This window comes from Schistocerca gregaria, chromosome 2, assembly GCF_023897955.1.
Source record: "Schistocerca gregaria isolate iqSchGreg1 chromosome 2, iqSchGreg1.2, whole genome shotgun sequence".
In the NCBI taxonomy this organism is placed as follows: domain Eukaryota; kingdom Metazoa; phylum Arthropoda; class Insecta; order Orthoptera; family Acrididae; genus Schistocerca; species Schistocerca gregaria.
The window spans coordinates 461,826,089-461,846,256 of record NC_064921.1 but is presented as its reverse complement, the minus strand read 5'-3'; positions in this window follow the sequence as shown (position 1 = coordinate 461,846,256).

Here is a 20,168-nt window from a genome sequence, read left to right as displayed (position 1 = left end):
AGTCGGAAGCCATCGGTCAAGTAGCGTATTTACTTCACTATTCGCACTCCGCCGCTTAAGTAGCCTAGCGCAGTAACAGTGAGAAAATGAGCGGGTGCTATGTGAAAGCGTACTGTTTTCTCATAACTCATTGGACGTATTGTATGTTGGTTAGTGGTCGTTTCTTCGTGACGCAACTTCGCCAAAATGCCACTATGAAAATGGCTCTGTAACTACAACGCGCGTATGCAGTAGTAGGCGGAGGGAAAGTCTCCTTACCGTAGGCAGAAAATAAGAACATGACTGTAGGAGAACTCACGTATCTCTCCTAGTTAACGCCCAACACCGAAAATGCAGATAAAATACCTTCTACACCAGCCAAAATTTTTCGCCGTTTAATATCCGTTGATAACTTGCACCGTACTTCTGAGTCTGAATCTGTTACTACGTTACAGAAACTACATTTAATACGTATTGATCAAATAGTGTATTTATTTCTGATTGTATATAATTGATTCGATTTATAATGAAAATATTGTAAATTGCTGGGTAATAGCCAAGGGAACTTTACTTAAATGTATCGATAGCAACGGCGAAATGACAGCAGTTGTGCCGTTGTTTATCTTTGCTTATGGAGACTCTCTGTAGTGATGCTAGCAGAGAGGAGGCAGAGCAGCTTGAGTCATGAAAGAGCGTGGTGTGTGGAAGTGTTTGTTGGGCGCTCCCGCAGATGGGGTGCAGCTGTAGTCATTTCAGTGTAGGCGCGCGCTATTCGTTAACCTGCGACTATTGAGAGCACGGCAGGAGTGAACAGGCGGAGTAAGTTGAAATTCTAACTGTTGCCTGTCCCATAATTATCTGTGGCTCTGAAGACAACTCGGGGTTCTCATCCAGCAGCTATACCAGCTTCAGCTCAGCATCGTCGTCGGCTTCATGCTCTGTCGTCCGCACAGCTACATCGTAACACTGTTAAGTGAAAAGTTATAAACTTACGTAGGCATTACCCAGTGGCATTTCTTTCACAAAGTATGTCTAACTTGAATAATAACTTGCAGCAGTTAAAACTTAGGGCACCTGTATTGTCATTGTCCTCAGACATTATTACCAGCCCGCATCTCGTGGTCGTGCGGTAGCGTTCTCGCTTCCCACGCCCGGGTTCCCGGGTTCGATTCCCGGCGGGGTCAGGGATTTTCTCTGCCTCGTGATGGCTGGGTGTTGTGTGATGTCCTTATGTTAGTTAGGTTTAAGTAGTTCTAAGTTCTAGGGGACTGATGACCATCGATGTTAAGTCCCATAGTGCTCAGAGCCATTTGAAGCCGTTATTACCAGGCAGGATCCCTTTCCTATCCATGCAATCACGGAGTGTCGTAAGAATACGAAAATTGTTTAACTATTTACTGCCAAATGTTTTTTTTATTCCAGTCTTTGATCACAACATAAATTCCTTTGATGATCTGCCAGTTTTGTGTGTTTGCTGATGACCAGTTTCGGTCCAAATTTTCTGCCTCGGTAACTGTTCTTTCTTGTATTGCATAACTGAGGCTTAACTAAATTGCAGTTTTGAGTATTAACTTCATTCCGTTATAGTAACGTAAAAATTCAGTGGCGAAACTAATAACTAAAGATACAGCAAAAATTAAGCATGCACATTTCATTTATTCTGTGTTAAGCTTAGCGAGTGATTTCTGCTGGCTTGGTACGTATCTTATTGTTGTTATATTAAAAGTGAAATCAGTTGCTATTAGCTTAAAGTAAGCTTAATTCAATCTTTCAATAATCCAAAGTAAATTGCTTGCCTTTTTCTAAATTTTGGATTACATTCCATAGAGGTTACTGAAAGTAATTTTCTTTTTTTTACATAAAGTTTTAGTTAAATTTATTTAACCAGTAACTCCATTTGATTTTACTTCCGAAATTTAATATTTTATAATACGTAAATGCAAACTCAGTACTTTCTGATTCATTTATTTTCTCCTGAGCTGTTGTGCTGTGGAAAAGCGTCACAACCTTCTGTTGCCAGTGATTATTTGCTGAAATTTCTTTGCCATTATCTTTCATAAGATATTGGAGATTCATTCCCCTAGCCCGGGCTGGCGACTATTTAGTTATACGCGTTTCAGCTAATCAGTGTTTTCTATGTATTGTAAGTAATTTTTGTATTAAATATTACGTCGTATCTCCCCCCTCCCCCCTTCCCCCCCCCCCCCCCCCCCCCCCGTGTGGTTCGTGAGCGACTGCAGTACATTCCGCCAATTTCAAAATTATCATCAGTATTTTGATCAGGTTTAGAATAGATTCGTTCTTCAGAACTGTCTATTGTACACATTACTCCAACTAAGCGGTGTTATTTTCCTTCGGTAACGATAGACTTACTCACTGTAAAGTTTCATTAGACATATGCGATCGCAGTCAGTTATATCCCAATCCAGTAAGCCGATTAGGAAGGGGCTGGTTTCAAACTGTTAGGCCGTCATTCTTGTTTGGAAATTTCAGGGCATTTATTGCGTCCTCAGTATGCCTGTAACCTCGTCCGTGCCCGATTTCGCCATCCCGTCGTTTCGGCCCTGCTCACAAGAGCTGTACACGTCACCTGTAAGTAGCCGTATTCTCCACAGCTCCTGAAAACTGTGTGAACATTTCCACATCGTTGTGAGTATAATCATCCCCTATAATACTTACCATTCGCTCGGAAAAACAGTGTATTTGTGACTATGTGCTATTTCTTTCCTTTGCGTCTTTTTCCACTATGTACTGAGTAAAAAAAGAGCGAGTGATGTGTTTGAGAATCCAGTAGATGTATCGCGCGAGCGGTCACCATAGCGTACGTTTAGCAGCCGGTCGTGGAGTGAGCTGTTTGCGTGCAGAAAGCGCGAACTGCAGCGGCGTGGCTGCGGATGTGCCGGTCTGGCAACCGCGGACCGCGCCAGCTGCGGTGTCGGGTTCGCAGCCGGCCTCGGGTCTCCCCCCGCTCTTTCTCTCTCTCTCTCTCTCTCTCTCTCTCTCTCTCTCTCTCTTCTCTCTCTCTCTCTCCACCCTTCATTCAGTCTGTATCTATTAAAGCAATACCTCTGTGCATAGTTTCCCGTACCTCAGTGACATATCTTTTTTCCTTTTATGGCTCTATGGCTTAGGACTTCTGAATGAGCAACATTTAATCATTTAATGCAGTGCTAAGTCGACTAATTCATACTTCTTCTGCAAATAACGATTATTTGACTACCAGAAAGACGTAGTTTAGTATTTTCATGCAAAGTGAATTACCGAACACTTACACATGGTTCTACATGAATTGTAGTACGCTATCATGTCGGAAGTTGAGGTATTGAGAATCGTTGCAGTATTAGAAAATGGCTCAAATGGTTCTGAGCGCTATGGGACTTAACATCTGAGGTCATCAGTTCCCTCGATCTTAGAACTACTTAAACCTAACTCACCTACGAACATCCATGCCCGAGGCAGGATTCGAACCTGCGACTGAAGCGCCTAGAACCACTCGGCCGCATCGGCCGGCGCTGTATTAGAAATACAATACTTACACAAGGGGTGCTGACAACTAATGCCTCCGATTTTCTTTTATATATGAAAACAATTAAAGCTTTTTAAATCAAAGAAACTTTATTGACATACTATATCCTCATTCTTCATGTCTACAAATTTATGTCTCGACAAAGTCACCACGACGACGAACACGTGTCTCCCAACGAGAGATCAGTTTGTTGATACCGTCGGTGTAAGAAGTTTGATTTTACTGAAGGAGCCATAATCTCATCTCTGCCTGCACCGAACCATCACTATCAAAGTGAAGTCCTCGAAGATATTCTTTAATTTTTGGAAACAGATTATAATCGGATGGGGCCGAATCGGGACTGTATGGAGGATGATCGATGACAGAGAAAACAAGGTATCGTATTGCTGCAGATGTCACAGTGCTCGTGTGTGATCTGGCGTTGGTATATTGAAGGGGAGAATTCTAAATTCGATTACAGTACCCTGTTGCTCAGGCACTGACACAGTTACATTACACACCGCCGTGTTACACGGTACAATTCGGAGGCCTCTAGCGGCAGAAGGTTCCAACTTGCATCAGCGAAGCGGAAAGTCGATCGAATAGCCGGCATAACTTGTAATATCTCAACCGATACTGATAACAGGATAAGATATTCTGATACATTTCTTTTCAGCACGTCCTCGTAATTTAAGCAGCAACCAACTAAAAGTAAGGTTTGAAAAAAATTATGTTGGCTAAGTCAAGCCATCACCGGTTACGCATTTATCACAGATACACCACTGACCATTAAAATTGCTACACCACGAAGATGACGTGCTACACACGCGAAATTTAACCGACACGAAGAAGATGCTGTGATATGCAAATGATTAAGTTTTCAGAGCATTCACACAAAGTTGGAGACGGTGGCGACACATACAACGTGCTGACATGAGGAAAGTTTCCAGCTGATTTCTCATACACAAACAGCAGTTGACCGAAGTTGCCTGGTGAAACGTTGTTGTGATGCCTCGTGTGAGGAGGAGAAATGCGTACCATCACGTTTCCGACTTTGATAAAGGCCGGATTGTAGCCTATCGCGATTGCTGTATATCGTATCGCGACATTGCTGCTCGCGTTGGTCGAGATCCAATGACTGTCAGCCGAATATGGAATCGGTGGGTTCGGGAGGAAAATACGGAACGCCGTGCTGGATCCCAACGGCCTCTTATCACAAGCAGTCGAGATGACAGGCATCTTATCCGCATGGCTATAACGGATCGTGCAGCCACGTCTCGATCCCTGAGTCAACAGATGGGGACGTTTGCAAGACAACAACCATCTGCACGAACAGTTCGACGACGTTATCAGGAGCATGGACTATGAACTCGGAGACCAAGGCTGCGGTTACCCTTGACGCTGCATCACAGACAGGAGCGCCTGCGATGGTGTACTCAATGACGAACCTGGGTGCACGAATGGCATAACGTAATTTTTTCGGATGAATCCAGGTTCTGTTTACAGCATCATGATGGTCGCATCCGTGTTTGGCGACATCGCGATGAACGCACATTGGAAGCATGTATTCGTAATCGTCATACTGGCTTATCACCCGGCGTGATGGTATGGGGTACCATTGGTTAAATGTCTCGGTCACCTTTTGACGGCACTTTGAACAGTGGACTTTACATTTCGGATGTGTTTCGACCGTGGCTCTACCCTTCATTCGATTCATGCGAAACCCTACATTTCAGCAGGGTGATGCACGACCGCATGCTGCAGGTCCTGGATACAGAAAATGTTCGACTGCTGAACCTGGCCAGCACATTCTCCAGACCTCTCACTAATTGAAAACGTGTGGTCAATGGTGGCCGAGCAACTAGCTCGTCACAATACGCCAGTCACTACTCTTGATAAACTGTGGTATCGTGTTGAAGCTGCATGGGCAGCTGTACCTGTACACGCCATCCAAGCTCTGTTTGACTCAATGCCCAGGAGTATCAAGGCCGTTATTACTGCCAGAGGTGGCTGTTCTGGGTACCGATTTCTCATGATCTATGTACCCAAACTGCGTGAAAATGTAATCACATGTCATTTCTAGTATAATATATTGTCCAATGAATACCTGTTTATCATCTGCATTTCTTCTCAGTGTTGAAATTTTAATGGCCAATAGTGTATATTTTCAGTTCGCACTAAGAGATTTCTGTGGGATCCTGCACGGCCCTCGTTTTGAAGTCGTTACTTGTCTGGTGTCGGTATGTATGTATACGTGCCACGAATCGTGCTGTATTTCTGTTATGGATTTTAAAGGTAACAGATTTCTGCACATGCATTACTTGAGAGTTGTTTAATTCTCTGTATACTGCTGTCACACACACACACACACACACACACAAACGCCGTTCCATGTTTAATGGCAGCACACACACTCGACATTTACAGCTGGACGGCGTTTTGCAGAGAAGGTGGAAAGGGCGGGTTCGAAGCAGTACTATGGAGGAAGTCGTCTCCATCCGTGCACCTGCTTTAATAGATTGAGGGAGTCCATGGAAAAACTAAATTTGCGTGGACAGACGGCGACTCCAACCACTGTGCTCCCGGGAGCGAATCCATAGTCATACCACCGCAGCACTTCAGCTCGATTCCAAATCCGAGGTCAGCCAGTGTGGGCCTGAGACAGGTGCTATAGAGATGCAACTGAAGTTTATACACACCATAGCAATTTTAGCGGAAAGGCAGAGACCGTAAAGTAAATATGAATGGCAACTGGCACAGAGAGAGGAACTGCAGTCATTGCTTGCTTGTAACGGACTATGTCGCAGAGGGCATCGCGCGATAAACAGTCATGCCCCGTAACGAGTTCATAATGCCCTTATTTATTGCCGGACGGAGTGGCCGAGCGGTTCTAGGCGCTACAGTCTGGAACCACGCGACCGCTACGGTATCAGGTTCCAATCCTGCCTCGGGCATGGATGTGTGTGGTGTCCTTAGCTTAGTTACATTTAAGTAGTTCTAAGTTCTATGGGACTGATGGCCTCAGAAGTTAAGTCCCATAGTGCTCAGAGCCATTTGAAGCATTTTTGAACCTTATTTATTATTTGATTATTTATTTATTATTTATTACTGCGCGACTTTTCAAAGTTTCTAGAACACATTGGAAGTAATTGTATTTCATTAAACCACACGCTATAAATTACAAATCAGCACAACAACTTTATTTAGTTGCATCCTGACAAACCCGGCTTTGCCTTGCAATTCATTTCGTCAGTCTTGTATTAGAAACGAAAACAAAATAATGAATTGTGTTTTTACTGTATATAAAAAAATATTCATTTGCATGTATTGATGAGAACGCCTTTGAAATTATGAAACAGTCGCATAATGTCCAAATGCACCAGTATCCAAATTAGGAAAAATGGTATGAAAAACTAATTTTCTTGCAGTAGATTCGATTTTAGATGATCCCAGACAGTTTCTGCATGCTGGGCGCAACTGCTTCGCGTGTCTACAGCGCTGTTTCGTAAGCGTCTCTAAGCCAACGACTCTTCATAGCTTTATAATCAGCTACTGTTTTCGTTTGGGGCATGGATATGAGTGATGTCCTTAGGTAGTCCTTAAGTAGTTCTCTGTTGACCTCAGATGTTAAGCCCCATAGTGCTTAGAGCCATTTGAGCCAATTGTTGCGAATAGAGGCAGTAGCATAGAATTAATAAACGACATGCATGATGCGGCAATTTTTCACGCATACTATTGTTTATGACATCATATCTTCTGAACTACGCTGAGCAGGTAGTTCTTACCCACACAGTAATTGCTGCCTCACAGTAAGGAATAACTGTACTAAGTTTCGTTGAAATCGGTCCAGTGGTTTAGGGGGAGATGTTGAACATACGCAAGTACATCCATTTTTACAATACGTGTGGATTCTATTCTTTTGCTTCGCATTACTGCATGAGACGTTCCTTCCGTCCGCGCCTCGGAGCTTCCGCAGCGCCGCACCAAGTTCCCGACGCTGCCGCAGCCAGGGTCCAAGCACTCTTACCGACTGCAGGCGAGCGGGACGAATTACGCGACGTCCACCTTCGCGGATTTAATTGGAAACGCTCATAGGCGGACTCGGATTAATTTTCTGCACTGATAAACACGTGAAATCATTCTGAATAAGGATGAACAGCCTCGCTTTGATCCGCAAGACAGGGTTAAAGTTTCGCAGCTCCAGAGTCAATAATGAATACCGTGCAGAAGTCCAACCGAGATCCGACCATCAGACTGGAATACGTTCGCCGCTGACATTTCAGTGCACCGCCTCCAGTTGTCCACTAGCAGCTCCCGTCGGTAGCCGCCACAACAGCAAAACAGGAATACAGTTCAGGAAAGGCTCCCACAAAAATAATCGCTCTCAAATTTACATGGACCACAAATGCAGGGTGTTTGTAAAGTCGCTTACCAGTTTCCACTTGAAGACTTTATCAACTATAAACAACATGAACAAAAATTATTTCTTGATACAAATTCAGTTCACTGCAGTGTGATGACCCTGCAAATGTAAGCAGGAGTCCCATCGTTACTGTGTACCTCGAAACATCCTTGATAACACATCTGGAGTTATATGCCCACACCTGCAAAACTGTGGTTTTTCAATTGTTGAAGATTATTGATTTTTCATTTGTTACGCTTCGAACTTGATAATCTCCTACATGAAAAAGTCCAGTGGGATCAAGCCACTTCCCAGGAGAAGTGGCACTGAGATAGACCCAGAAGTCAGTAGCAACAGCTGTTCTTCCTTCTGTTCTTTTATATAACCGGCAAAGAAGTCAGTTTTTAACATTAAGACAAACATAGTAAGGAACTTCTATTAATAACTGGTTTATACTAAACCTCAAGAAGTCCGTTTCGTTCACTATAACCGAACCATTCAGCCAGTTACTGGCTCCAAGATCTAACGTAGGGGCCGTGCTTATTGGGCATGTGCATACTCGTTTATAGTAAACATTCGCCTAGAAAAATGGAACGTCCAACACGAGATCCACGTATCCCAAGAAATAACTCGGCTGATCACAAATTATCAGCACATTCCGACTTCTCAAAGACCAGAGACGTTTATTATAATACTTAACGTAACACTTTTCTTCTAAAAACATACCGTATTATTCCTCACTCTTTTGGCTAAAAAGTCATATTTCTCAACAAAATCTCCGTTCAATGAGATGCATTTACCCCACTTTACTGGGAGGGCCTGCATGCCGGCATGGTGAAGTGGTATGGGTCGACGTCGTGGCCAACGTCTTATTGAATCAATAACCTCCCAATCATCCACGTACTGCTCCCGCGTACTGCATTCTTCATTGGGCCAAACAGGTGGAAGTCAGAAGGTGCCAGTTCTGGGAACACACCTCTGAGTACACCAACTGGTGAACAGGTGTGTCAGTACTACCAACAGGGATGTCCAGTTATGCAGCAAAGTGTTTGGGTGTGATCCGTCGATCACCTCGAATGAGACTGTCACACGTCTCACCACAGCAGGATTCACATCTGTGTGCGGCTGGCCGGCATGCGAGAGCCCGGACAGGATTAGGCACCCTGTTGTGATGATGATAGACGCCTAGTCCAACGACTCACCGTGCATTTGTTCACTGCCAGATCTCCGTAGACGCTCTGCAAGCGCCTATAGGTATCAGCGATGCTCTGGTTTTCCGCCAAAAGAAAGTCGGTGACAGCTCTCTGCTTGGAACGCACCTCTGTTAACGACGCTGTTTTGAAGGCTACATATAGCGCCGCAACCAATCGGAATTTCATGAACTTCTGGGAGCTGAAGAGGAAACATTCCATGGTGTCCCAGAACAATTGCCGTATTTTTTCGACCGAAACTGGGCGAGAAAAAAATGTTGCATTTCGCCCCTCGCACACTACTATAACGCCACCTGGTACTTAGCGTCCTGGACGTGGTAGTGTCACAGTTGAAATAGGATGAGAAGGTGTCACAATTGAAACAGAAGGAAAAGGTATTAGAAATAACAAGACGAGATTTAACAATCTAAGTTAAATCCCTGGGCTAGCAGGACACAGAGGATGAGGTTATGTTTGTGGAAAGGGGCCAAAATACGTTACTGTCAGTTGCACTCAACATATAAACTTTCTTTTGTTAAAACACACAATCACACAAGCAAGAATCACAAACTCTCAAGGTTTTAACGAAATACTTCCTTTGATTTAATTTAGATCGGCTGATGGGCACATAGAAAATCCAAGGCTCAGGGCCTAAGCAAGGAACTGAGGTACAGCAGTTCTTCTGGAGGTTTCACTTCTCTAGAAAAAAAATTATCTTAAATATAAATCGGCTGAAAGCCTTAGCTTAAATTTTTCCCATAGAACTCGGCTGAAACCCACACATTAATCAAGAACAGTGTTACAGCTTAAGGCCGAGACAAAGATTTTAAATGTTTAATCTAAATAGGCTGAAAAATCGGCGGAAGGCCGCATATCAACAAAACAATTTAACGGCTTAAGTCCTAGAAAGAAGAGCTTTGAATCTGAAAAGGCTGAAGGCCTTATCTTATAATATTTCGTGTAAAACTCGGCTGAAGGCCCCATACTAAAGAACAACAATCTTATGACTTAAGCGCAAGAAAAGTATTTTTAATTTTTAATTTAAGAGAGACGTGATAGCAGTTGAGGCTTGATAGTAGGTTAAGTGAGCACTCAACTTTTTAGTGTCCAGGATCGGTGGGCGACGAACTTCGTAACCCTCGCAAGAAGCGCCTAACAACTCCAACCGCGCGTGCACGTCGCCAGCGGCTCCGGCCTGCCTACGCCTCACGGAGACTTCCTCGCTGCTTTGAACCGACCGACTGCCTCAGACACGGTCAAAAGACCAATTACACCTTGGCCGATGAGACGACCGACCGTACGACCAACCAACGGTCGTTCCAGCTCCAGTCTCCTTCCCGTCGGGCAATGCATTTGTGTCCCCAGCGGTCGGCAAGTACTGTCTGTCGGCACCTCTCTGGCGCTCCGTCCCCGACGCTGCTCCGTGCCCGACTGCACTCCGGGTCCGTCTCCAGCTGACTACCAGACACAGGACGACCCGGAAAGGCTATCGGTCGCTCTAGAGATGGTACAACAGTGCACTTATCGATAAGCGCTGCTGCTGACACTCACGGGCAAGTAAGGCAGAAGTTAATGACGCCAGTAAATGGAATAAGAAAACGAGGCGGCAGTACCGTAAAAGGAGATGAGAAACAATAAATGGCATGAACACGACCCGCGCACGGCTCACTAAGGTTTGCAGATGACATCGTCCTAACGGCAAATGATTTTGAAGAACTACAGTTGTTGATACCGCGTCTCGCCTCAGAAGGTCAGACCGTGGGGCAGAGCATAAATGCCTCGAAGAGAAAAATTATGTCTAAGAAATGGAGAACAGTAGGAAGAGTACAACTCAAAACAACGCTAATGGACACGGTCAGAGAATAAATCTATCTTGGCCAGCTTGTAAATATGTCGGGATACATCGTATCTGAGATCTTTCCGAAGCATCAATTCGGGAGGACGACGGTACAATCCCGTCTCCGGCCATCCTGATTTAGGTTTTCCGTGATTTCCATAAATCGTTACAGGCAAATGCCGGGATGGTTTCTTTGAAAGGGCACGGCCGATTTCCTTCCCAATCCTTCCCTAACCCGAGCTTGCGCTCCGTCTCTAATGACCTCGTTGTCGACGGGACGTTAAACACTACCCACCACCGAAGCATCAAACTAGGCTGGCAAGCATTTGGAAGGCATTCAACACCCTCCAGGTCAAAATGGTAGAATAACTACCAAAAAAGAATTTTTGTCAGGGACTCCTCTCCATTTTGACTGCAGCTACGAGACCTCGTCACTTCAAGACGGAAACAGAACTGCGCAGCGACGCAACAATACACAAGACCAAAACTTAGAACTGCATAGCGAAGGCATGGAAAGGTCTCCGTTGGAATTTACAAGCAAATAGAAAAAAGCTCAGAAGACATTAAATCAGTTACCTACGACAAGGCCATCCTGGAGGCAACAACCACTGTGAACTGGCAGTGGGCCGGCAGTGCTGCCAGAAGAAACGATGAACGACAAAGGGGGTCTAAGAGACGGAGACAGAAAGACAAGCAGACGGCGCGGAGGACTGCCCAGCCGATGAGACGAAGACCTACGCAGAAAGGCTGGGATCTACTGGCTGAATACCACCTAAGGCCGTTTCTTATGAAAGAAGAAGCTGCAGACATACGTGAGCTCAGGACTTGAAAGGCCACATCATTTCATGACAGAAAAGGCTGCTACTGCTGATGATAATGATGGTGGTAACACCGCGCGAGGGCTGACGATAGCCTCCCAGGGTTCACGAGCCCCCAGAATGCTCCAAGAAGTTATTTAATGTTTAGTGCCTCCAGCTAATCAGGCTCAGGAGCAGAATGTCGGCATTTGCGTTGGCCATTTCATGCCCCCGCTTATACCGCTTCTAAAAGGTCCTGCTTTCCGTCAGCTTTTTCAGAAGTCTGTCTGCAAAACACCAGCCTTCATGGGAAGCTGCTCGACATTGAGCTAGCTCCTTATACACAGCCCACCATACACTGAGGAGGCTTAGAAAAATATCAGCCGAAAGACCAGCCCATCGCCTCCAGGCTGCGAAGAACCTTTTTCCATCGAACTCACAATAGCCACAAAAACTATCAAATAGCGCGGTCCTGAAATGATACGTTACGTGAGAAGCTGCTCCACAATATTCACTAGTGGGATTATTTGCTTCCATTGTCAGCAAAGACCACCTAAATATCATTTTTGCGTACACGCTCTCTCTAAAGGACGCAGGACACTTACAAACATTAGGCTAACCGGACTATTCCCAAAGCTGATAGCTACTCGTTTGAACAGTCTAGCACACTTATAGGTGTTTTCACGATCTTGTTTTACATTCATTTCAGTAATTTTGAGTTCAAGTACGCCACGTTTGTACGTGTGTTTCCTACAACTCTTTAGTGTTCAACCCATTCGGATACGCCAGAATGCTACTCCTCTCCCTACAAATGTTTGAAGATCACATTTCCAGATTCCACCATCTAGTATAAGCTATATCAGGCTCTTCCAACCGATCTAACGTGATGTTTTAATGTATGCTATAGTTCTGTGGAGTGTGTTGTGAAATTTTGCTCCATCCACAGAACCAAATTTTATATGTTTTGTAAGAAATTTGCGCCATTTTGCTGTTTATTGTTCGTTTATTTTGCACAATCATTATTCGGCTTTATAGCCACTCTGAAGTGACAGACGAATGTAGATCACTGGAATATATTGCTGTTAAGTACTCCATAATGTGTGTTAATAGTTTTTCACGGCGCACAACAGTCTCATATGCTGTAGTAACAAAGCTAAGACCAGAAATATGTTTTTTTTCGAAAATGAGATGTCACAGTCGCGTCAGACATGCTTTCATATTTCAAAATGCACTTGAGAATTGCTATAAAACCGGAATCATGTTTTTATAAACAAAATGAAAAATTAACAGACAAATGGCGGAAATTTATTTCAAAAAGTTCTACACGACTGTAGTCCTCCACGAAGGACAGATTATTAAATTTTATGGGTTTACAATACAGGATGCTTACTACGGGTTATCTGTTAATGTTTAAACTGTTGCTTAAATTAGTAAAATAATATTTTACTAGACATAGTTTCACACATTATATGGAAATAGAATAATAAGTTTAAAAATATATATGTATCGCTGAATAGAGTTCCGCAGCTGGTCAGTGGTTCTGACCCACTTGACCCGGTTCATCGCACTAGGCGCCAAAGGTAGGTCAGCCATAATCACATTGCCGACCCTGGACAAACACTTGTAAATTCCTGGAGATATGACTCAAATTACATTAGCGTTGCCAACTTTCCCGTACTGTACGAGGACTCCTGTATCCTTCTGAATTTTTACACCAAAACTCATCTCATATTTTTATTGTGTTCGGGAGATTGAATCTCTCATATTTAAGAAAATGACACCGATGAACAGTTAAACCTGCTGCTTATTATTAAAATCCTTTTTCTGGGTAATCGTTACAACACCGCTTAGTCGATATGGCAAAGTAATATCGACACAGTGACTACATCGATATGCAGTGAACGCAAAACAATGTTTAACACGCCGTCGTGTCGCGAGTCACACTACCGTTTTCTTGTTGTTTCTTGTTAGAATGCAGTCGTATTAGTTTTCATTCCTCCTAATCAGAGTAACGCAACATGGACGAACCCAAAACTCCGACGAAAAAGAGAGGAAACCGCTTACGTACATATCAGAAGAAGGTTGAAGAAATTCATTTAAAGGCTAATCCGGTAAAAGATAACAACTATGAAGTGTATTGTTTCTTTTGCAAGCATGAGTTCAGCATAGCACACGGTGCTAATGCAGACACTCAGCAGAACGTCGTAACCGAAGCACACAAAAGTAGAATTATTCGAATTAATACATCTTTTAAGGTATCCGGATATTTTCAGTGACCAAGTAACAGTGTTCCTTTTCTTATGTTGGTAATATTTTTTTGGAAACTTCACTCTAGAGATTTCAGATTTAACTTCAGAGGAATCCTGTAATACTACTTCAGTTTTGTTAAAGAGACTTTTGTAAGGAAAAGTTACTCTTTTCTCGAGGCAATAAGCTCAAAGTTTAAAATAAATTTGGTCCTTTCAATCAGAAGAGAATTAAAAATAATCTTGTTGAATTCTGTAATACTTTTCTTATTTACGTTGTAGAAAAAGTAAGCATTTTTTACAATGCTACAATTCAGTCCTTAATCCCACTGTTCGTGGAATTCTGATAATTTTAATGATTTTCAGAACATGCTTACTCATATTCAGCTAGACATAAACGAGGATAGCTCACACGATCGATTTAGTTCTTTGAAAGACACAATAATAACAAAAATTACCATTAACGGTAGCACAGTGGAAATGTGTGTATCTGTAACGATTGAGGCAGAGGCTAGAAGTATTAAATCCCAGGAGATAAATAAGATTCTTGGCGTGGTTTTCGGTATACCGACATGTAACACACACAGAAAGAACTTTTTCTTTGGTTTACATTAAATGGTCTGATGAAAGGAGCTGATGTAATGTAGATTTAATGAAATCTGAATTATACTTAAGAGTTAATTTTGATTACACATATGAAGAATTTGCTAATTTTCTAAAGAATGATAAGAAACATTAGGCTGCTGCCAAAAAGTAAGCAAATATAGTTTTAAGTAAGAAGTTCTATGGACCTTCAGTTTGTAATTGTTACGAAGAAGTTTTTTGGTTGATGAAATAAACCTGTTTTAAGATGGTAAAAAAGGTGTTACGCCTATTCATTTTGTCGGTTCAAACTCTCCCTTATTTTGACAGAAAAAGTTGGCACTCCTAAGTCGGATTATTTTCCCCGACACATACAGTCTTTCAGCGAAAAGTTGTCTGATACAAATAAAACCATGATGTATTAAAAAAATCTTAAGGAAATAAGTCGGTGTACTGCAGTATTTAGATATTTTGTTTGCGGCAGGGATGTGTGTAGTGAAACGTACACTTACATTGTCGGCTTACCTGCATACAATGGTCTGGCGGTCGGGGCGGTGACGCGATGCATGCGACCTTCGCTTGTCAGCGGCATCTTATTGGTCTCAATATAAAGCTATGGAAGTTTTTGCAGAGGAGAGAGTCCAACCGTGCTTGCACTGTTTTTTAAATATAAAACGATGCAGACTATCCACGAGCCAGTCTTCATTTAGAAAATTTCGATACGATTTATTAAAATCTATTTGTTTGCAATCGATCAAATTTCTGCACATACAGAAAGATAGGGGTTTGTCCTGGATAGTTGTACATAAAAAAAAGCACAAGAAGATAAGTCCCCGGACGCCCTCAAAACTATGTCAGAACCCGGACGTACGACAGCCCTAACCAAAGGAAACGGATTGTTGATGTAGCCATCTCTCTCATGTCTCTCACCGTCTGTACCATTTCATTGCTTCTTTTAATTCCAGTAAGAACACTTTGTAATATGGGTGTTCTAGGCCTCTCTTGAGTTTTTCCCAGTGTTCTTTCTTCTAGGACTTTTTTGTATGAAGATGTTACGTCGAATTAGGTGTGCAATTAATTTATTTCTTCTTCTCTGTGTTACATTATAGCTCGATCGAAATAATTATGCTCCTGACTTCGAGCGTGGAAGCGGGTGGTGGTGGCAGCTCGCCTTGACCAATGCACATCACATCGGTGCTGCAGCAACAGTTGTGCATTTCAGTTCTGCATATGTTCCACATTAACGAGCAGCATTGGGTTTGTGTAGTGGGATGGTAACAGCTCCATTTCCTGCCCACTTTCGCAACTAGTTTCAGACATTCTGTCTCGTAAAATAAACACGTTTCATAAAGAAACAATACTAACAGCGAAAACGAATCATGTTGTTACGTTACTGACGTGAAACTACGTCAGTAGTTGACTGGGGTAATCGACGGTTGAGGTAACAGAGACATGCGACATGGTTCAGGATAACACAGAGTTTCAGCTATGTTGCCAGTAGTCCCGTATTTCGGGATCTTGCACAAGACGCTAAAATCCCGTATTTAACATTTTTCACTAATTTGTCTTATTCATATAACTCATTTATCGAAATTACATCTAAGTTGGGCTAGTACGTCGCTGATTAATACACTGTATGAATTTAATCCGTAACACTTTTGTCGGAATCACGGTATGGTAAATTATATTCCTTATTCCTCATTAGACAACGCATCTATGTGTGAATTTGTGCTGTTTGAACTGCAAACTAAGTCAGTTGACAAAGTAACTTAAATAATACAGTCTTTGTATTGCCAAACAGTACTGCCAAGTTGTAGAATTGTTTTTTTAAACGATCAAGTACTAGCTGCAGTTTCGGAACAGCAGCAATTTCATGTAGACGATAGACCTGAGTCGTTAACAGTCGACATTCGACATTAGTTGTTTACTGTGCATTTATGATTAACATCGAAGTAATATTATCAGAATCATCTTCGAAGCAAATAAAATATGTTTCTTTAGCAAGATGGGAAAATTAATAGAGGAGTTACTCTAAAATGACTAACTATTTTGGTTACTGCATAGTGTACGTCCATCCCTTAGAAAAATAATTTGTTGTTATCCTTGCTGTCCCTTACTGGGAATGTTCTAGAAGCTGACAACCGTAATCGCGACCAAGCTCTGACTGGTTGTTGCTTTAAACAAATAGCTGTCAATCACTTTGTTATTCTAATTAGAGTATAATTAATGCCATCCTCTTTAATTTTTCTTAGTATTTGCTCTTTGGGCATTCTGTCAGTCCAGAATGGTTTTATAGCTGTTCTTGATCTTCACACCTCTGTTGCCGTTGTTTTAGTCTTCAGTCCGAAAATTGGTACGCTGTAGCTCTCCATGCTACTCTATCCTGTGCAAGCCTCTTCATCTCCGAATAACTACTGCAACCTTCATCCTTTTGCACTTGTTCGCTATACTTGTCTCTTGGTCTTCCTCTTTAATTTTTACCCTCCACACTTTCTTACGATACTAAATTGCTGATTCCTTGATGTCTCAGAATGTATTCTGTCAACCGATTCCTTCTTTTAGTCAAATTATGCCACAAATTCTTTTTCTTGCAGAAATTGTGTTCAGTACTTCCTTGTTAGAAATGCGATCTAGCCACCTAACCTACAGCACTCTTCCGGCACACCACATTTCAAAAGCTTCTATTCTCTTCTTCACCAAAATGGTTATGGCCCACTTTTCAGTTCCATACAAAGTTACACTCTCGACAAACGTCTACAAAAAGACTTCCCTACACTTCAATTTTCTATTCGATTTTAACAAATTTCTCTCTTTCATAAATGGTTTTCTTTCTGTTGCTGGTCTACATTTTATATCACCTGTTCTTCGGCCATCAACAGTAATTTTATTACCCAAGTAGCAAAAGTCATCTGCTTCTTTCACTGATTTAATTCAGCTACGCTCGATTACCTTTGTTTTGCTTTTGTTGATGTTCATCTTACATTCTCCTTTCAAGAAACCATCTATTCCATTCAAATGCCCCTAAAAGTTCTTTGCTGTCGCTGACAGAATTACAATGCCCTCGTCAAGGCTCAAAGTTTTCATTTCTTCTTCCTGAACTTTAATTCCTTTTGTAGTTTCCCTTACTCAACGTACCGATTGAATAACATCGGGTATAGGCTACAGACCTGTCTCCCAACTATTCCTTCTCTTTCACCCATTTCGAATCTTATAACGGTTGTCTGGTTTCTGTACAATAGCTTAACATTCTCTAAATAAATATTTTCATGAAATTCGCTCTTATTTTTTATTAAAGTGTTTTAATACAGAAGTGAAGAACAGCAGCCAGTTGCAAAATACATAATTTATTGCAGAGATAGATTTAGATTATAACATGATCATCATCGGTGCTAAAAAAACAGTAACAGAACGAATCAAGAACAGGTACAATATATATATATATATATATATATATATATATATATATATATATATATATATATATATATATATAACGCAGTTAAACGAATTCATATCGGTGTGAACAAAGTGATAATATACCATTACCAGAAGATTCATATAGTAATAACTACACAAGAGAATAAAAATGTATCGGCTGACGCTAGCATTTACATGGCAGAAAAAAAACTCAAACCGTTGCTCACAATCAGCGCAGACAACGAGGATATGCGTTATCGAGAACGTGTAGTGCACTGTACTGGAGTGTACATCCGAGAAACTACAGCCAGTTTTATTGAAGCCCATAACCAGTAAATGAATTTAAAATACCGTATATCTGGGATATTCAAATTACGTAGTGAATATTTATGAATTTATAAGGGCGAACAACAGAATTTAAATGCAAATAAAGTCATAAAGGACAGGAGGCGTCATCCGTGGGACTACATTACGACAGAACCAAGTCGAATTTTATAATTAGCCTAAAATTTTGTAATTACTCTAATGGATTAAAAATACATTAACAAAATTTTATTCAATGTATTTCAGTATTGCTTGTCAAAAGGTATAAAAAGATATTGTGAATAAAACGCGAAAACTCTACAGTAATGAAAAATAATGGTTCAAATGGCTCTGAGCACTATGGGACTTAATATCTGAAGTCATCAGTCCCCTAGAACTTAGAACTACTTAAACCTAACTAACCTAAGTACGTCACACACATCCATGCCCGAGGCAGGATTCGAACCTGCGATCGTAGCAGTTGCGCGGTTCCAGACTGAAGCGCCTAGAACCGCTCGGCCACCGCGGCCGGCAAAAAATAACGTAAGTAAGTGCCACAAGAGTCATAAAAATGCCAACTTAGATTATATTCGAGAGGTAATAATCTAAAAAAGCTTATGTTAAATAACCTAATGTTTAGATGTATTTATATTTACATACTTGCATATTTATGTCCGTTATACAGCTTTGAAGGTATTGCTAATAGGTATAACAAACCACTCTTTCATGAGGGTGTTTTATTAGGAACTAGGTTTACTCGTTACGTAAGAGGATTTTTACAAAAAGAGCATAACCAACTTTTTGAAAACTTTTAAAATTTTGTTAAGAAGATTGTTGTGGTAAGAGTGTACATACCAATGGCAAAAACAGCTACGGAAGTTTTTTTTCCATTGTTCGGTATTTCTCCACCTCAGTGGTTGTGGCATAACATCATGTCTTTATTTGCAATCAGAACCATTAAGTAAAATACTCTTATTTGGGAAGGCGCGTTTCGTCTCTGCAATTTGTTCTCCTAAACGTTAGTGAACAGTTTCATGCATCGGCCGTGGCTACTCATTCAGAACATTTTAACAGGAAGCCTCACAGTTACTGTGTTATAAATGGTTGGCTCTAAGGAAACGTGATATATTTCCAGAGGCAGTCAATTGCTGCTAGATGTCAGAGAGAGGGACAGGGAGAAAGGGATGGAGCGCAGGAGTTGGTAGTCTGTACTTGTATCGCGGCCGAAATGTAAGAGGTGCGGGGGAGGACGAGCCATCGGCATGCGGTTAATGCAGAGGCAGCAGCGCGGCCACTTGCCGATTCCGGGCAGGTCCGCGCCTCGCCAGCAGCAGCAACAGCAATAGCAGCCCTCCGGCTGGAATTTACTCAGGGCTGGCGGCTGGAGTCTGGCGGCCGCTGACGCAGCGACTGCGCCGGGCTGCTTCCTCCGCCTCCGCTCCGCCCCCGGCAGTCGGCGCACGTCCCACGGCCGCAGGCCCTGCCCTGCCCCGCTCCACGCCGCGGTCGATCTAATCGCCGTCCCGCCGCGCAAGAAAGGAGCCGCCGCCGCAGAAAGAGAAAAGGCCCCTCGATGGATAAAGTTCTTTCCAATTTCGCCGCAGCCGCTCGACTGGGTTATTGAGTCGGCGCGAGGCGCGACGTTGTGTCTCCGGGACGTCTGCCGGGCGCGCACCTGACACAGACCGCGCCACCTACTATTCCACCAGTTGTGGAAAAGTGCACTGCATGCGTGGCACACTGCGAGCACTAGTCATCGAAAAAAATCATGCTGGGACCATGGGACTTGGCGAGGATGCTGATTTCTTAAAACGGTCCTATCTTATCTTTCTTAATAATATTAGTTGAGATAGTTTCACGAAATCCTTCGCTTCTTATTCTTCTTATCTTGTTCTACCTCCCTCCCGCCC